This window comes from Pseudonaja textilis, chromosome 1 (assembly GCF_049901715.1).
Source record: "Pseudonaja textilis isolate UNSWEBS1 chromosome 1, rPseTex1.2, whole genome shotgun sequence".
Classification (NCBI taxonomy): Eukaryota; Metazoa; Chordata; class Lepidosauria; order Squamata; family Elapidae; genus Pseudonaja; species Pseudonaja textilis.
The window spans coordinates 195011953-195033124 of NC_141990.1; positions in this window are offsets into that span (position 1 = coordinate 195011953).

Sequence of the window (21172 nt, forward strand, 5' to 3'; positions counted from 1 at the left end):
ATCTATTTATTATCTCTATGTATCTTTTCTCTCTCTCTCTTTCTCTCTCTCTCTTGCTCTCTTCACATACCTTAAAAACATTTACCCCAATTATGTCACTACAGGTAGTCCTTGACCAGTGGTGGGATTCAAATTTTCTTACTACCGGTTCTGTGGGCGTGGCTTGGTGGGCGTGGCAGGGGAAGGATACTGTAAAATCTCCAGTCAGAGGTGGTATTTGCTGGTTCTCCGAACTACTCAAAATTTCCGCTACCGGTTCTCCAGAACTGGTCAGAACCTGCTGAGTACCACCTCTGGCCTTGATTTACAACTGGCTGCATAGCCAGATTTCCCAAAAGGTATAATCTGCTTCTAAAATTCTGATGGCCAGGGGTCCCTGCAGTTAAGTGACTGTCATTCAGGTCCTCAGCAACCGCCCGTGTTTCTCTCCATTTGCACTATCCCAGGGTCATGTGTCAATAATTTATAACATTTTTTTTGCGGAAAACTGCCCTTCTGGTTTTTGGCAAAAATGTCCTATGACTACCGTAATTCACTTAACACCCATGGTGATTTGCTAATTGACCACCTCAAAAAAGGTTGTAAAATTGGGTCAGTCAAATGACGATCTACTTTATGACTGTCGCAATTTACGAACATAATGGGCAGGCACGATTGCAGTTGTAAGTCGAAGACTACCTGTATAATGCCTGTGGACTTCAGTGACTCCCCACTAAAGCCTGGCTGTTGGGTACAAAAACATGTTTGCCCCTGAATTAAAGAATCACAGCTTGGGTTTGGAAAAATTCAACACCAATTGAGATTGCATATCCTAACATTATAGCAATACATTTTGGTTTATAATTGTCTCACTCTTAAAAGAATATTACCATGTTTCCCCCAAAATAAGACCCTGTCTTATATTTTTTTGCCATCAAAAAAGGCATCAGGTCTTATTTTGGGGGGATGTCATCCACTGACTAACCTCGCTTGCACGCATTGCCCCTGGCCTCCTTTTCACTGTCACAGGCCTTCAGGAACTTCTACTTCTGCAGCCTTCCTGAAGGCCTCTGCAGCCGATAATGGAACTTTGTTGTCAGCTACAGAGACCTTCAGGAAAGCCTTGCCAGCCTTGCCAGCTGCAGAAGAAATGGACCAGCAAGGCAGGTGTCGGGGTGTGCGAGGCCTGGCTACAACTGTCCAAAGGTAAATAGTAGGGCAGCTCTATCCCTCATCTGCACTCTAGCTTAATTTTTACCCATGCACTTTGGAGTGGGTGGGATCTTAATTAGGGCTTATATTGGGCTCACGTGTAAAAAAATCAAGCTAGGACTTACTTTCAGGGTAGGTTATATTTTTGGGGAAACGGTATTTCAGCAACCTTTGGTGAAAAGGGCTTCTTTGTCAGATAGTTCCTATTTTCTGTTAGAGATCTTGTGACCAACTCACTGACCATTTCCTATGGTCACCCATTTCTTGATCTTTATCTGGTATAAAAATATTGCTAAGAAGATGGAAATGAGTTGTAGTTCCAGAATGTTTATACTGTAATATATTTCTAAATCTTTTGGGGGTGAAGGGGTGGGGGAATAGACAAGCATCTGGAAATTATATATTTCTCCTGCAATGCCTGTATTTACCTATAGATGGCAGACAGTTCACAATTAAGGTGATAAATGATAGCATCTGTGTCCTTTCTGCCCTGCTTAGCCTCATGTAGACAGACCTGTAACTGCTAGCAATTTTTAACATGAAATTCACAGTCATTTTTCTCTTACTCTCTGGGCTGCCACTTTTCTGAGCTGAAGATGCCAAAAAGGCTATATTTAAATCAGCTTTTTGCTTAATGAGTACACCTATACATTGATTTTAGCAAAACCTCTTGCTCTTTGGTTCCTGGCCCCAGATAAATGTAGTTGTTTAGCATGGTATTAGTACAGTAAGGCCAGGTGATTATTTAGCTCATTTTTTTAAGCAAATGGGCTTTGGCTTGTTGCCAGGCTCTGACAGTATTATTGCAATGGGAACTTGCTGAATTGCTTCCCAGTTTGAGTATAACAGAGCTAAAGAGAGAAAGAATTAAATTACCTGAAAAGTTCTTGGCTGGTTTCACAGGTTCCATGAATCAGAAGTGATGGATGCAGAAGGGAATATTTCTTCATATCTCAATTCACTAAACCACAGTGTATTAACTTGAAGGCATCTAATTACGCTGCAATTTCCCCCAGCCCCCTTTCTATTTGCTATCCTAGTGAGTGAAAAGGATGGGAAGAGAAAGGGTGCTTTAAATGTGTTCAGTACTAAGCCAACCATTAATGCATTAATTAAAAATTAACACTGACATTTATTCAATTGTTGCCTGGAATAAGAAAACATTGAAACTGGAACCTGAGAGTGCTGCTTTCTCCCATCCACAGGAAGGCTTCTCAGCCATGATTCTTGGAGAGTATTTATAATTACAGTAAAAGATTCTGACTGGATAATAAATGACTTACACACTGGTGTCTGGTATACAAACCATCCTTTACAAAACCTGAGCATAAATTGGATCCCCAGCAGTTCATTCCATGCAACATGTGACCCCCATCTTGTTCAACAACCAGAATGGCCAGACCAGCTAGGAATTTCAGACAGCTTCATGCCTCGTTCCAGAATTTGTCTTCATTGTTGGTCTGTATTTCCTAATCAAGGCTTCCTCAGTCTATTTAATTCTTGTAATTTGAATTGTTTCTATATTTATTGTTGCTTTTATAGGTTTTTTTATAATGCATTGTAAGCTGCCCAGAGTTCCTCTGGATAGTGAGATGGGCAGCATATAAATTTAATAAATACATAAATAATAAAAAGGTGGTGGGAAAAAAAGAAGATGGCGGCCATGACAGTGCAGTCCAAGCATTCTCTGCCTGGTTTTTTTGTGGATTGCAGAGGTTGAGTCACACTGTTGCAGCCTCCATCTTCACTTTTTCCACCACATTTTTATTTTTTATGTATTTATTAAATTTATATGCTGCCCATCTCACTATCCAGAGCAACTCTGGGTGGCTTATCAATGCATTAAAAATGTATTACCCTGTAGAGAACCGCATTTCTAATATTAAAAAAGTGGCTATTTTTTTTTCTGTTAAAGTAATACTTAACTGGTAAAGAAGAAGTGCAGACAAACATACTTCAAATACAAGGTTAAAAAACATAGATTATATACCGGAATGCATTTGGAAACAAAGTCAGGAAATGCATTCAATATGGCTGTCACAGGCTGAGATTGTCTTGTCAGAAGTGTATAAAAGATCAGTTGCTCTCAGTGATTTTCTTAGTACCAGATATTTGTCAGCTTTGCAGGGCCTATTACCATTTGGCAAAACTTTTTGAGTCAACTGAAAAACCATTTTGTTTGGTTCGTTTTGGTGTCTCAGAAATTCTAAAAGGCCAGACTGGAATCTTAACAGATAACAGATAATCAGAGTTGGAAGGGACCTTGTAGGTCATCCAGTCCAACTCCCCACCCAAGCAGGAAATCCTACACCATTTCTGACAGATGGGAGTCCAATCTCTTCTTGAAAGTCTCAAGTGATGGCGCTCCCACAACTTCCGAGGGCAAGCTGTTCCATTAGTTGATTGTTCTCACTGTCAGAAAGTTTCTCCTTATTTCCAGGTTAAATCTCTCCTTGTTCAGTTTCCATCCATTATTCCTTGTCTGGTCTACAGGTGCTTTAGAAAATAGCTTGACCCCTTCCTCTCTTTGGGCAGCCTCTCAAATATTGGAACACTGCTATCAGGTCTCCCCTGGTCCTTCTCTTCACTAGACTAGCTTGATGAATTGCTGCAAGAATTTAGCTATTTCTTTTCTGATAATGTACACATTGTGATCTTTTGCACAATATTCATTAGTTTTTTTGGTTCAGGGACTGGTGATAAGGATTATTTAGGCTTGGCATATTGGCAGAAGATACATAATGTGGAGTCAGTGGTATGATTGTACAATCTGTCCTTAGGTAATTGCAAATATTTATTAATCATACACCCATTTTCGGTCAACAAATGCTTTTCAGGATGTTTTGCAATTTTTTAAAAAAGTAATAAACATCCCCCACACAGCCGATATTATGGAGAAAAAGTAGAATCCTAAAGAAAAAGTTATATAGAAAAATGCCCTATTTGATAATACTCCATTTCACACCTACTTTATTGTTTAGGTTTCTTATATCAAAACCTTAAGGTTCTCAGAAGCTTGCTGATGCTCGCTTTTTCTTTCTTTCCTGGGTAGACAAATAAGGAATCGTGAATTGTGATTTTTTTTTTTTTTAGCATGAGGACAGTCCTTGTTTAGCAACTGTCTCATTTAGTGATTGCTTGCATTTAGGACTGTTTGCATGATGAAAAAATAACTTGGCAACCAATTCTCACATTTATGAGATCTATAAAGCAAAGGAAAGTACTACCATAAGCATAGTCACAGTTTCACTTAATATCTGAGTTGCCGGGCTCAATTGTGGTAGCTAAACGAGAACCCCCTGTATACCAAATTGTAGTATAGAATCCTCTGGTTTACTGCCAGGCCAATTATGCCCCTTTCAAGAATATTCCATTCCATTGCCTCAAGGCCTATCCTGTGAGCTTTCAATATTCATCCAGTATTCCATTTCCCCTGCTAAAGTTCCCACAGGAGTTTTATTTTTTTACGTGCAGTTAAAATTCTGGACCTAGCCAATTCTCCTTTGGTGAGTGCTTTGGCTACCCAGTGACTCCATTCTAAGTACATGATGATAAATTATGTCTAATTTGTATAGAGTGTTTTTTTTTTCAGTTCAAGGCCTCATTTGGGTAATAACAATTAATTGCCACTATTCTATAGTTCTGGCAAAATAAAATCAAGTAACGGTACTTGCATTCCAATCCCTTGTGGGCACAAGAATATATCAAATGCAGAGTTCAGTGTAAAACTTAAAGAGCGTCCCTAGGTTTTGTTGATTTTTTTCTTTGTAAGCACTGAGGAGAGGCAGCATTATCTTTGATAGAACATTGATTAATTGGACAATTAAAAGGAACACATATAGTAGAAGGTGTTAATTAACCTTTCTTGCTTTAACATGAAAAAAAAAATAGAGGACCCTCTTTGGCAGCCAGATATAAGAAAGGCAGTCAGCAATAAAAAGGATCAAATGAAGCATAAGTAAGAGTAGAACCAGCAGAATATGTTTAATATGTTTACCTGATTAATTGCAAGGGAACGGAGTTTTGAGCCCACAATGAGTCAAAGCACAGAATGTTAGCTGCTCTCTTGTACGCAATGGCATGACTAATTTTGAAAAGGCCACTGACAAACTTCCCATCCTACCTTCCCATAGCCTGTCCCACTTTCTCTTCTCTTATTTTTAAAACTACTCCCACCCCAAATCTCTGCAGAAGTACATTGGCTACTCCTCTCTTTCCCCACAAGCATCTCATCTCAGATGCCATAATATCTCCTGGCAAGTTCCAGTTAGAAGAAACAAGGCAGCATAACTGTTTTTAGTGGAGATCACTTAAGACTAATAATTATTGAAAAAGGGCAGGAGGAATGGCAGGATGGCTCCCACATCTCCAACCGGAACTGGTGGTGTCAACCAGATATACCCCTTTCCAGTTACAAAATTCCAGAATTGCAAGGCAGTAATGGTGATTGACCTCTGACAAATTAGCCATCAATAGACACCTAGACATAAACGATGTCTACACATCCTATGCAAAAGAAGCAATCAACAAGCCAAAAAGGGAATAAAAAGTCCCAAACATCCTTACCAGCAATCCGTACCCAGATGAACATAGATTAACTCCAAGATTAATATCAGACCAATAATCAAGTCAACAATGCCCAATCAAGGAACTTCCAAACAAGCCAACAGTAAACAGCCCAATCAAAGAATCTCTAAAAGCAACCCCACCACCATGGCAAGCCACTAGAATATAAACTAAGAGCAAACCCCATTCCTTATTAGCATTGATGATGTTAGCTAGTTTGGATAATGGAATGTCTGCAAGAAAATAACTGAACTCAGAGAGCACCAAATACCAAATACCACTCATCATGTCAACCCTGAGCTCCAAATATTCTAATTTCAGATGGGACTAGAAAACAGTCGGCTGCAATCTTGGCTACTGGAGAGCTACATTGCTTACTCCAGCATGCTAGATATCACTACTGGCATTCACTTGCCAAACTACAGTGTGGTTTAGAGAACATTAGGCTATACCCAGTGGTTCAGCTTTCTGAGGTTTTATGGCACAAGATTGGCATAATCTTTTGCACCTGCAGAAGATTATGCAGACACCATTCAAATATATCCAGCAGCTATAAATCAAACGTCCAAAACCAAAGAGAGCTTTCTAGTTGACTTAGTCCTGCAGTCTACAGCAAAATGCCTGTACGAACTCCAGTGAACGTATGATTTCCTTGGTATTCTAATGACATACTTACTTCTTCCTCAACTTTTAAAGAATATATTATTTTAAAATTCAAAATTTAAAAGGCATGTAAAGCAAATTAATCTCTAGAATCGTGTGTGATTGTAGGAAAGTTAGAACCTCACAGCATTCTTGGAAAATAATGAGTTACTGCACCACTGCCTTGCTTGGAGGTTTACCTAGAAAGAGAAGAGAAGAATAAGCTGGACTGGAAGGGATTGTTTTGGTGGGTTAGAAGGAGGAAAACAATCAGCCAATTCACCATCTAGTGGCTGGTCTTTCCTAGCAGCAGCCATTTTGTCAGAGCACCCAATAAGATCCATTCAAAATTTGAAATTGGTCCATAGACTTCTAAATTTTGGAAGCTCAATCCCAAATAACAGACAGAAGGTCCAGAGATAGGCTTCAAGTGAAATCCTGATTTTGATGGTTACCACACACATTTTACAAATAAATAAATAACATTCTTAAGATAATACAGCTAGTCCTTGACTTACCACACTACAGTTAGTGTTTGAAGTTTCAACTGCACTGAAAAAAAGTGACTTATGACCATTTTTCACACTTACCGTTTCAGCATTCCCATGATCACTTGATCAAAATTCTGCTGTTTGGCAACTGGCTCATTTTTTTTAAGACTGTTGCAGTGTCCCAGTGTCGTGTGGTCACCTTTTGCGACCTTCTGACTAGCAAAGTCAGTGGGGACGCTAGATTCACATAATAACCATGTTACTAACTTAACAGCTGCAGTGATTCGCTTAACAACTGTGGCAAGAAAAGTCATAAAATGGGGCAAAACTCACAACAAACGTCTCACTTAGCAACATAAATTTTGGGCTCAATTATGGTTTTAAGTCAAGGACTACCTGTATAAACGGGAATAGAGCAAAGGCTGGCTGTGTTGGTAGAATGGCCAGCAGTCTAGAACAGGCTTTAGATGGGACTCAGTAAATGGAACACAATGTCGGTGTTTGAAATGATACTTTTTGAAACTTATCACAGGTAAGTATTACCACAAATGCCTACATTTGTTGATAAGGTCTACAAAACATTCTATTCCAGAGTTCTAGGCAAGTACACAAAATCAAAATCTAGGAACAATCCAAGGACTGGATTTTACAAAAAAAGAGAGGATGTACTGCAATAAAAAAAGAGAGAGAGAGAACTGTACACAACAACAAGCAACAGTGATGTGGTTCTTACTCTACCTGTTCTGGAAAGCCAAGTTTTAAGTGTTCTCTGGAAGGCCATAAGAATGAGGAAGGCATTTTTGCCTCAGGGATAAATTGTTGCCAATGAAGGGAGCATTCACCAAGGATGCCCATCTCCATGCCCTCCTTTCTATGTAAACGTCCTTGGGCAAAGTGCCTTTTTTGGAGGAATCATGAAAGGATTCGGATTCTTTGACAGAGATGGTTGATGTGGGAGTGGATTCTCAGACTGCTAAAGACACAACTTTTATCAGAGCCATAAACAGGTGCAAGTTTTCCATCTTTACACAAACGGCTGGCTTTCAGTCCCCTTTATTATGAGAGCTTGACAAAACATGCAAGGCTTTGACTGCCAAAATTGGGTAAATAGAGAAACCTCATTTGAAAACAAATGAAATTCTTGTACTTTAACCTTCATCTTCTTTCGAATAAATATTACTAGTTTTTTGAATTAACTGTTCCTTATCCAGATTCCAAGGAGGAAAACATGGCAGGTATGACTTAAAGGCAGAGAACTATGTGAAAGGCAGAGAACCACCAATTCAGAAGACAAGATGAGTATCCCCTTCTCATGGTCTTTGTAGAGAAGTTCTCCCCATGTTTTATTATTGTAACCTGATTTAATCTCTTGGGGATCTCTCTTTTTCAGGGACACAGTATTGCCTGAAGGCTGTAGAACCTCCTAACAAAGTTAAGCTGTGAGACAATGTGGTTTTAAGTGACAAAACTATCTGATTCTAGGGGTATTCCATCTTTAAAGAAGGTCATAGTCACGAGGTCAAACTAATTTGGGAATCCTTTTTGACTTTCCATTCCTGAGTAGCAGTTGTGGCAAGGAAGGCCTTTACACAACTCTATGTCTCCATTGACCCTTTGTACAATGAGCTCTTTCTCTCAATCACATTTTAATTTTTCCTTACATGGGCCTTTTTTTTTTGTTTCATTACTTTTTTGGCTTTCTGATGACCTTTTAGCTTGCTGAGGCTTCCACCCTCTCCTACAGGGTGGAAGGATACATTCGATCAGTTCCTCCAAATGACTAATGGATCCAGATGGATTCCACAGAGAAATTAGGCTTTTTTTGGAGATGTGTAGGCAGTTCAACCAAGGTTTCAGTCTCTGCCTTGAATGGATATGTGATGAAGGCTTTGGATTATATTGTGCTTGTGTGGCCTTTGTGCATCAATCAAGTGGTACTCTGGCTTTCTGAGCAGTTGAAATACTAGAAGAGACACTTAGAGCCCTCAGGTGAGAACTTTGGCTTGAGTTTTGTTTGACTAGCCATTTGTTTATCTACTTGACTATCCATGACATTCCCAGGCATCTTCTCAATTCTCTTTCTCTCCTGCTTTTTCAAATCCAGTTCCATAGAGTCCACCGCCTTCATGATTCTGATCTTTGTACCAAGAGACACGTTTCTGCATGTGAACATCTTTCCCAAGGTTTTCACTGCCTCTCTACTTAGGCCTAGTTACTATGCATTTCATGATTGCTGATTCTTTTACTGCAGATTATTATTAAGATTAATTGCATGCCATCAAGTCACTGTTAAATCTTAGCAACCAAACACTGTTTATTTCTATTCTTGTTTACAAAAAAGGATGTGTAAACTGCTCAAAGTTGGTACCAACTGGAGCAGTAGATACACCCTGAACATAAATGAATAAACTATACATTTGAAGAGGAACTCAAGATCCAACGAATAAAAGGAACCTGTCTGGAGAGAAAAAGGACTGAGGTTGGTATTTCCTTGGGTACTGGGATTCTATGGGACAATAATTCCAAACCTCACCTTTCTTGAACCAAGTAAAAGGCTACTTAACTGGGACTCCTTTCACAGAAAGAGGAGCAAATTCTTTTTTTTAAACCTCCCTGATAAAAAAAACAGGCTGGCAACTCAGAAGAATGCATATTCAACAGGTGTTCTTGCTCGCATGATGTACTCAGCCATTTCCTGGGCCACTGCCACAACAACCATATGTCTTTATCTAATCGCATTGAGATAAGCATATCTGTTCACATAATATTCCAGTTCCCTGCTGCAAGGCAAGGCCAAGTGTTAAATTACTTTGAAAGCAAAATAATGGATGCTGGAAATTTTAGTGTCCTCTTATATGTAGGGTTTGTTGGGGAAGGGGAAAAAACTTTCTATGAACATGCCTAAAACAAGAAGCCATTCAAATACCTTATTAGGATGAGACAAATGAGGTACAATACAATTAGCTGTAATACTTAGGGAATCTTAGTAACTATTATAGTGAGACAGTTTGATATAGCAGTGAAAGCAGCAGGCTAGAGATCAGGAGATTATAAATTCTAGCCCAGCTTCAGGCATAAAGCCCACTGGGTGATGCTGAGCTACTCATTCTCACTCAGCCCTAGAAAGTAGGCAAGGACACACTTCTGAAAACTTGCCCAGAAAACTGCAGGGACTAGTTCAGACAATTGTCAGGAGTCAATATTGACTTGAAGGCATCTGTCTCTCTCTCAGATTTCATCAGAAATAAATGCAATATCACATCAGCATCTTGAAACCCTATTTCTCTTTCAGCTTAACAATTATATGAATACTGAATCCAAATAGAACAATTGTAGGGCAAAAGCCAGCCATATATGTGATCATTTCAAATATATCACATTTCCAGCATGAAAATTGCCATTTTAAAACAGAAAAAATATCAGCAAATATGCCTTAGTGTTGTCTATGATGTTTTATGGAGAAAAAACTATCACAACTATATACAAATCAAAATATAAGCCCAACAATAAAGCTGAAAATCAGGAAAATTAAACTCCTTATCTTTATATGGAAGCCAGTTTAGATTTAAAAAAAAACCTGGAGGGAGGATGGAATTTATTCATTCTATAAAAACTCTCTCAATGACTTATCATTATATTTCACATACTTATTAACTTCAGGATCTTTTTCTTAATGTGCATATGTGTTTGTGTGCATATAATTTTAATTACATTTATTCTTTCCTATTGAGTCATAAGAATTTTTTAACAATTTGTTTGTTATATCCCTCATAGAGAGATGAAATTCAGGTATTTATTTATAAAGCCAGCATTAAGATAACAATCATGACATTTGCTCAAAATAGCTTTCTGATTATTCTAAATAGTTTTCTGTGCTCCAGTAATGTTACATATTTTCCAGCATAGATATACTTTAGATTTTTGTGATGGGTTTAAAATAACGCATTTTGTGAAATATATTAGAACTTAGGGTTGACATTTAATTCAGCCACACGTCATGGCTGTGATTCATGTCATAACTAAATATTGAGCTTATGTGAATGCTAATTGTCTGTGGCACTTAGTAACTTAAATATGGCTTCTGGTTCTATTTTTAAAAGATGAGTTTAGCAAAGACGAGACAATTCTAATATTGACTAATGTGGAAGGATCTGATAATCTTTGTTACGGAGTTAAAATCAATGTTGAAATGTGTCTTATGTTCTCACCTTCTTTATAGGCAAATAGCAAGCCCTTCTTGGCATTTTATTTCTATCTAATTACAATGAAAGGACACATAATTCACCACTCTTATTTTTTATGTTATGTATATAGATGGCAGGATTGTTCTTTTTCTAAATCTGTCTAGATACCAGAGATAGTTTTATTCTGAAGCGCATCCTTTTCATGTGCTACACATTTAGAACTTACCTGTTTTCAGAAAATAAACTCTATATATCCAGAATCTTAGGCATTATTGGATGCCTTAATCATCAAGGAGCTAAGAACGTTTTGCTGTTTAGTCGGCTATGATTAAGATATATTCCATTAGGTGTGCCAATGTGATGTAGTGGTTAAGATGTTGGAACCACAATGGGGAAACCCTCAGTCATGGAAACTTGCTGGATGACTTTGTGGCCTCTCTCAGCCCAACCTTTCAAGGATTATTCTTGTGGGAGAAAGTGGAGGAAGAGATGGTATGTATGCTACCTTTTGCTGCTGGAGAAAAAGTGAGAAATAAGAAACCAACCAATGAATAAGTACCGTAGTAAAATATGAAGCAAGTTTTATACCAACTCAGATCATGGATCTATCACTGGCTACTTTTATATATATATAAAATATAATATAATTATATATATATAATGTACTTTTATATATATATATAATATATATATAGTGTGTCTCAAACTTATTCAGGCCAGTCTACATACCATCAAATCTTCACCTCCTTTCAGGAATGCTTAAAATTTGTCAACAATTCTACCCAAATATCCAATGAAGTACATTATGATTTGATAAGGATGCTCTGTAGTCAAGATTAAACTATTCATCGGTTAAATCAGTGAGAGATGCTAATGACTCTCCTTCCCAAGGAGATGTCTTCAACTTTGAAAAAAGGACTATGAGGCCCTCATGAAAAAGAAGTGTTGAAAAGGCTGAATACGGAACACTGATTCAAACAGACCAAGAAAAAAAAACACCACCATCATGGTTTGGTGCCATGTTTCCCATGTAATGTCAATGCTCAATATCAGCATCGAAAATCTGAACTGGAATGTTCATTTAGCAATCACTTTCAGAAAAGAAACTGTGGTTTGTGCTCATGCTTGGCCTTTACTGACACATTACCTGTTTGCTTCCAGACATCCCTTCAGACACTCTCATATTTATTATCTAAATGATAAATCACAAAGTGTCTGAATGGGATTTGATTATTCCAGAGTAGCTAACAATAAATCCTGAATGGGGGCTGCTATGCTGGGACTCATATTTACTCAGGGATATAAATAATTACTATTGTGAAGATTCTAAGCATGACTAAGTGTTGCCATAAAGCAATTCAAATTTATTAACAAGTTGTGCTGGAATATGGGGCAGAGTCACAGGAGAGAAGTGGTCTTTCCCAAGGAGCTAAGAAGTAAATCAGCCTGGAATCTTTGGTATCCCAGAAGAGTCCCAGGGTGGACACCCCCCCTCAAGCAATTCACAGGGACTATGTATCTAATATGTAGACAGATTGTGCTTTAGTCTGGTAAGAATCCAGTCTATGAGTTAACAGCAATAAAGAAACTAGTCTGAGTACATCCTGGTTTCATTCTTGGTTCCTTGTGCCTGACAATATATAGTACTAATTTCTTTCTTAAATAAAAATTATTATTGAAGCTTACTCTAAGCCACCTTCATTGATTTGAAGATGGGATTTTAGTCAATTTTCAGGAAAGGCTATGAAGGGCATTAAGAGCTTCACTTTTTGATAAAACATATAGAACTGCTATATGAAAACATTTATATTTGTTAAATATTCATGTAATAGTGACACAGTGAATTCCATTCCGGCTCTGAAAGGAATCAGACATGATATTTTAGCTCTTCTATTATTTATCTTTTCTGTTAACAATATTGTTTCAGGCTCACACCAAATTTGATTTCCACCCCTGAACCTTGGCCCACAAATCAATTTCCATCCTTCTAGACACTGATGACATTGCATCTTGGGTTGTGTCCAGGAATGGCCTGCACCAAAACCTGTGGGATTTAAAATATTTTGTTCTTAAGATAAAAGCTGGAAATCAACCTTTGAAAATGATGACAGAAGCATCACAAAGAGCCAAATAGCTTGCATAACTGGAAATTCACAGATCATATGCAAATTGAACTGGTCAAGATATACCTAGGAATTTATTTCAAATCTTCCACTGGTTGAAAAACAACAAATTGATGACCTTTTAGTACAGGCTGCTAATGCTAAAAACAAACCTGTTAGCCATTTGGGTAATAACTGTATCTCAGCCGCAGTCAAACTATTAAATGCCAAGACCAGTTTTTTCATGCAGTTTTGCACCTACAATACAGGGATGCATTTGCACTTGAAGCAGTTTTGTGAAAATTTTGGGAATCACTCTGTGTGCCCTCTCCTTTCATCACAGCAGGGCAAATATGATCTGTGCCCTGCTAAAGGCCCCAAAGAAACCCTGCAGTTGAAATACTGGTTGAAAGTAGTGTATGAAGATGGATTCTTAGCCAACCTCTCTTTGACTGATCAATTTCCCCTTCTTGGAAGAAATAATTAACTGCTGATTTCGGTTATTGTGGCCTCTCAACCCACACTTTATTCATTGTTTACTTTAGAAAAAGCTATAGGTGTGCTTACACATAAAATATTTTATTCAAATGGAATAGTTCTATTTAAATGGAATATTTTATTCAGATTTTCAAAACTGAATTTTACCTGTGTTACTCTTATCGGCACGTCTTCCAAATAACTTTACATATTATTTTAGTCTCAAACTGAATGACATTTTTTTTGACGAGATTTGATAAACTACCTTTAAAAATCATGGAGAGATTTGTTTAATATGCATATGTTCAGATGCAGAGTTTGAATCAATCACATAGGCTTTTTTGGAGATGTCTCTGGTATTACACCTGATACCTGAGTTCTGATTATTAATAGATGCCCAGGCTCATCCTCCTAATCCTAAACTAGTTTTTTCTTTTCTAGAAAAATCTCTCAAAAGTCTGTTAAAATGTGTGGGTGCAGAGTTTCCATACTGACTTATAATGTCCAATAGCATTTTACTATTTCTTATGTTGATAATCTGCCTTCATCACCATTTTACTTTTTTGCTTTTTTACATTCACTTCTTGACCCATTTTATCTCTTTTCTAATTTCTTACTGTTCTTTGGGTCTGTGACCGTAATTTTTTAAAAATAGATTTTATTAAAAGATTTCACATGTATTAAAATATATTCAAAGAAAAATATATCAAATGTGAAAAAGAAAAAAGAGACAAAGAAAAAAAGGAGACGTAAAAAAAAGGAAAAGAACATAAAACATAAAAAATATAAGAAGTGACTTCTGATTTTCCTTTTAACAGTTATACAATTGTAATCAAACCTCTCTCTCTAGAGTTACATCATAATTCCCTTCTTTCTATAATTTTTTCTTTCTAATCCTCAAAGCCATGTCACAAAATCATTAACTTTTTTTTACATATAAAGAAAACATGACTCTCAGAATAAGCATTTATAGAAGAAAAACAACAGGCAAAGATAAATGACTAATGGCAGAACAATATAGTTATCAACAGTTTTCCTATTTAGTTACCAGCAAAATTTCACGTAGATAAAAATACTTATGATATGGAGCAAAATAAGACAGAAATTTGAACTGCAACTATATCCTGATGATGGCATGTAATTGTTAAAATATACACACTTTTTGTTGAAATTTGAAATAGATGAATAGGTTATTTATAATAAATGGGCTAATAGTTATACAGATGGTTCAGTGGTAAAATATGTGGTCTAAAAGGTTGAAATTTACACTGCATTAAGAAAAAAATGATAAAATGATATATTGTTGGTACATAATACCAAAGCAATTATCTAGAAAGTATAAAGGCTTTCAAATGGAAATGTAAATAGTATGAAGGGACATTTTATCATGTTTGGTGGACATGTAAAAAAGCTAAAAAAATTAGAGTCAAATATATACATTGGTAAAGAATTTTAAAGATTAATATTCAATTGAAACCAGAACTTTTTATTTTAGGTTTGATATGTATATACAGTTAGAAAAGAATCATGAAATATTATTTCAGTATATGATTACTGTGATAACATTGTTATATGCACAAAGATGGAACCCATCAAGGAGGAATGATTGGTGAAAATGATAGAACTTGCTGAGATAACCAAACTGACTTCTTTGATTAGAGAAAGGTCATTATTGATACTCATCAATAAGGGGAGATTCCTTATAGACTTTTTGGGTCTATGACTGTGAATTTAATAAACTACAAGATCATACGTGAAGTTCATAATGGGGTGTTTTGTATATATTACTAATAAAATTCTGTACCTGTCAACAGTGTGTCCCCCAAGGCAGTGTTCTAGGACCAACTCTTTTCATACTCTACATAAATGACCTCTGTGACCATATCAAGAGCAACTGTGTTCTCTTCGCTGATGATGTAAAGCTATTCAACATCACAGACAATACTGCTATCCTCCAAAAAGACCTCGACTATGTATCAGAATGATCAAACAAATGGCAACTTTAAATCTCAACAAATAAATGCTCTGTCCTACATATTGGCAAAAAACAATCAGAAAATAAAATACAGGATGAATAATCAAGACTTTGTTGATGATCCAAACTCTGTCAAGGATCTTGGAGTACTCATCTCTAATGACCTAAGTGCTATAGCCCACTGTAACTACATAGCCAAAAAGGCATTAAGAGTTGTTAACCTTATCTTACGTAGCTTTTCTCTGGTAATATTACACTACTAACTAGAGCATACAAAACATTTGCTAGACCAATACTCGAATACAGCTCATCAGTCTGGAACCCACATTACGTATCTGATATTAACACAGTTGAGAAAGTCCAGAAATATTTCACAAGAAGAGTTCTCCACTCCTCTACTCGTTGCAGAATACCTTATGCCACCAGACTCGAAATTCTAGACCTAGACAACCTACAACTATGCCACCTTCGGTCCAATCTTAGTATATAAAATCATACATTGCAATGTCCTACCTGTCAATGAATACTTCAGCTTCAACCATAACAATACAAGAGCAAACAATAGATACAAACTCAAGGTTAATCGCACCAGACTTGATTGCAGGAAATATGACTTCAGTAACAGAGTCGTCAATGTCTGGAATACTCTACCTGACTCTGTGGTTTCTTCCCCAAACCCCCAAAACTTTAACTTTAGACTGTCTACTATTGACCTCACCCCTTTCATAAGAGGTCTGTAGGGGCGTGCATAAGTGCACCAACGTGCCTACCATCCTTGTCCTACCTATTGTTTCTTTTATTCTTCTTATATGTATCCATGTATTCATAATTATGTTTTTACTTATACCTATTATATTCTAAGCAATTGACAAAAATAAAATAAATAAATAAATAAATAAATAAATGAAATTATATATTGGTGTGTTTGGTGTTTAAAATAGCAGACCTATTTGCAGAGATTTTCTTCCTCTTTGGGCAATAGGATTGTGCAAGAGCTCATGGCATAACCCATTTCTCATATCCAGAAGGTTACAGCATCCCTGCACACTCTTAGTTAAAAGATGAAATACCAGCTGTGGTAAGGATGTTATTCAGTTGATTGCTCTGCTACCCAAAGTTGACAAAATTGATTGGAGGGATGAATGGTCTTACCTCAAGGAAGGTTTTTCCCATGCTTGGTCTTTGATTTTGCTAAAGTGGGCTGAGAGTTGGGCTGGGGGGAAGCTTTGAGGAAAGAACTATTTCTGCTAAGTAATTGCAAGTTGAAAAATCACATTCTATGGCAACATATTTACTTTATTTAGTACAAAATATAAGCTTCGAACAACAGCAATATCTTCTACATAGATAGATCTACTAATGATTTCATAATTTCAATTAGATTTTGCCCACATCACTTATCTTTTAATTACTTTTGTGCCAGCCACCATATATTTAATATAATTATATGATTTTGTATATATTTAAAAAATACCCAGTTAATTGCTTTGACCTTCTGACTGACAAGACTTTTGCAAAGTCTTGCAAAAGTCAGTGTAATTTCTCCAATTATTTTAGAGAATATGAAAGAACTGCAGCATGATAAAGAGTTTTGGGACCCTGTTCAACTCCTGATGTTTACAATACTTGAGGCATGATTACTTAATGTCCCAATAGAGACACTGAAATCCTAACCACCATTAAAAAGTAGCTTGTGAATGAACTTTAAATTTGTAGCTGAATTAAAGTGATTCTGCAAGCAATTTTTTACATTTATATTTCAATCAAACTTCAAAGCAAAAGAGATTCCCGATTTTCCCATGCAACTGATATTAATTCTATTTACAAATCAATTCAGGAGTATGATAGAAAATGAAAATAAAGTAGAAAATTTACTCAGCTATAATTCAGCTGAGAATTCATGACTGAAATAAAGTAGACATGCCTGATACAAGAATAGTATTTCTTTGAAAATGTCAACACCCCAGTTCTACTACTCCTGCTGTTGTAATAAGGCAAGTTTATTAGATAAGGAAAATAACTCTCTCTCCCTCTCAGTCTCTCTTTTCAACGCAAGCAAATGTATTTAATACAGAAAAGCTTAAGAAACAGATTTTAATGACAAATAGATTTGCTCAACTAAATATACTGGTTATATTTTAACATTATCAGGAAGCATTCATGATCTGGAAAATGTGTGAACATGAACTATTTGGGTGCTCCAAAACATTCTCCTGTTTGCAAACCTTTAAATAAACATTATGATAAACAAGGAAAACTTTCTCTTGAGCTGTTAGCACCCTGAGTGGCTGCCATTTTGATTGCAGCAGCTCTCCAGCTGTTATGGAGCATATAGCTTAACCCATACACCTTGTCTTTTGACTAAATAAGCACTTGGCCGTAAGGCTAAAGTTAAAGATATAAATCCTGTATCAGAGAAATGAAATCTATTTTGGAGAATAAAAACAGCTGGCTTCCCAGAAGAAAAAAAAAGCTGGCTAGAGATACTGAAGATTTATTTAGGATAGTCATCATACTTTTTCAGGATTCGGCAAATAAACTTGGAAGGGCACTGACACGAGAGTTTTCTTTCAGTACCTATTGAAGAGAAAAAAAATATAGAAACTGTAGGAATGATAGAGGAAACAGCTGTTTCCTGAAGCCAGCAAATATTCCAGCAATTTTGAAGTGCTTCAGCAAGAACACCTATGATCACATCCTTTTGCTGGAAGTTCAGGCTCTGTCAGTGTGAGATCTCTTTAGGATAAAAGTATGGTCTTTTATCCTATATACATCACCAAGAATAATCACGGATACCTTGTAATTCAGCATGGGTGGAGCCTACATGAATTTGGTGTAGTAGTGAAGGCACCAAATTAAAAAGCAGGAAACCAAGAGTTCTAGATCTGCCTTAGTGGAAATCTTGCCAAGAAAATTGCAGGATCTTGGTCAAGGCAGTCACTGAAGCCAACCCTCATTTGAATGTGCGTATGTGTTTATGCATGTAAAACATACAGTCTGTAATTGAAATATAGGCTTATGTTAAACGGATCCTTTGAATCTCACATGTGCATTTAAAGGTTAGAATGGGAAGATACAAAGGCAGTTTCAGGAGGTCTTGGCATTTATCATATTAGGATTTTATTGGAACTAAGTTTAATGTTGGGAACTGGGCTCATTTTAAACCCAACAAAAAGGGGTGGGATTCTCCCGGTGTAACAACTGGTTCGCTAATTGTGTCCTTTGCTGCGTGCACAGCTATTGCAATTATTTACTTTCAATGTTACTTCAGGGAAGTAACACAGTTGAGGCACGGTAATCTGCTCTGCCATGCGAATCACCTGAGCAAATACGTGAGTACAGTGCAAGGGCTGGCAGGCCCACATTGAACTGGTTCAGAGCCACCTGATCATCGCAGCTAGAGGTTCACCTGAACTGGTCCGCATCAGGAGAATCCCACCCCTGCCAACAGGGTATATTACTGTTTTAATAATGCAATATTTGTGTGTTTTAATGGATGTGGGAGTTGTATTTTATTGCTTGGGGTATGGGTGTCTAATCCAGGTCATGGTGGTTATATCCAACCATTATTAAGAAACCGAGTCCTGGTTCAAAGTTATGTTCTCTTTCCAACGTGGCAGATTGAATCTTCCTGCTTTTGGTGTAACACGTGAGCAACAAATGTTGGTAATAGCTGTACACTCCTTTGCAAAGGTGATATAGAAGCCATCTTCAGTGCAACCTTTCCCACTATGGTTCCCTCAAAATCTGTGAAATTACCACTATTGTAATTCCTACTAGCTATGGGATCTTGCGAGTCAAAATCCAACATACTGTACTGGAAGGCCATAGACTGGACAAAGCTGATTTAAGCTGTCATTCAAGTACTCTTAACATTATCATTGTTTTTATTTACTATTTTACTTTACTGACCAAACTTTTTTTTTTCATTTTTGTTTTCAGTTGTTTCTTTTAGCTTCTTCTGAGTGAGTTTTTACGGCTATGTCTTTCTGTTCGGAAACATTTATGTTAATTCTTCTCTAAGGAAACACATTTGGATAAAGAAATGTTTCACTTCTCACCCAAAGCACCACTTGAGTTTTATGCAGTTGAGCCATGTTGCTGTTTTTGATTTGATTCTCAAATGTATGATGTTCTGGAAAACAGCAATTTTCAGAGTACTGTGTACCAGCAGAATATTTGGTTGTTAGTTGGAAGAATTGTATTTGTATCTTATCCAAACATTCTTTGGTGGTGGTGGGAAATAATACTCCCTTAGGCATAAAATGAAGAGGATAGTAGGAAGGACTATGAATATTGATGGAAACTCTTTGGATGACTGAGAAAAATATACTGTAGTTCTGAAAACCCTTCTATTACAATCGAAAGTCACCCAATCAAAAGAAATGTATGGTCTGGACCACAAAAGCGTTTAATGCATTAATTTTGGTAGCATTTGACCAGCATAGTGAACTAAACTGTTACTGCAAAAACTATGCATCACCATTGGTAGGGTAGGAATAGGATGGTGTGAGAGCAACACCTACACAAATTGCAACTGAGATTGAACAAACCAAAGGGGCTTAATCTATTCAACTCACAGAGGAAGCTGCTTTATTGAGGATGAAGAGTTTTATATTTTAACAATCCCAAAACTGGGCTGTCATCTGTGAAATCCTACTATTCAAAACTCAGCTGAAAGCCTCAGCTATTCATCTATATTAACAAAATGCACGGGAAGCATTTGAAGGAATTAGAAAGAATACTAATGGTGGATAGGAAATACTATTATTTATCTATGGTGTTATCGAATTATAGGGTTAGACAGGCTCTTGGGAGTTTTCTAATCTCGCCTCCTACCCAGTACAGGAATCTCATACCATTAGTCTTTAGTGCACTGTTACAACAAAATGTGTTTCCATTATTTAAGTTATTAATATCTTTTATCCATCAATCAATATCTTCTGCAGCAAAAGAGGTGGTTTAACAGAATGATTCTGTAGCCCTCGTTACTATCACTATGCCAGAGTTGGTTGCAAATACAAAGCTAGCATCTAAAATAGTTATATGCATTTTGTTTGTTAAATTGGGTCAAAAATTTGGGAATCACCCTTTTATGGGAATATTCTCAAGCATTTTGGAAGCCCAGAAAAATTCTAGTGTTTTTATCTACAATTACTGACGTTTAGTAGTGGGCTTCGCATGAGCTGCAATAAGTTTTATCGCATTTTCTTTGCATATTTTCATCAGCACAGAGGACTGTGTCCACCCTGACACTAATTTTCATAACAGCATCTCCTCCCTCCAAAGCTGTCAGCCTTAACAATTACTTTTCATCAGTGTCATCTTTCTCATAGGAGAGGTCAACAAAACTTGTGAGTTGAGCTTGCTACCCTACCATTAATCCTACATTAATATAAAATGGAACAGGCTGAACAAAAATAAATTGAAACTCACCGTGGCCTTTCATTTGCATAATAGAAAGTGTGACGTGGACTTCAGGGAAGAATGGTGAATTGAAGATGGCTCCGGTAAAAGCAGAACCGATGACCACAGTAAATAGAC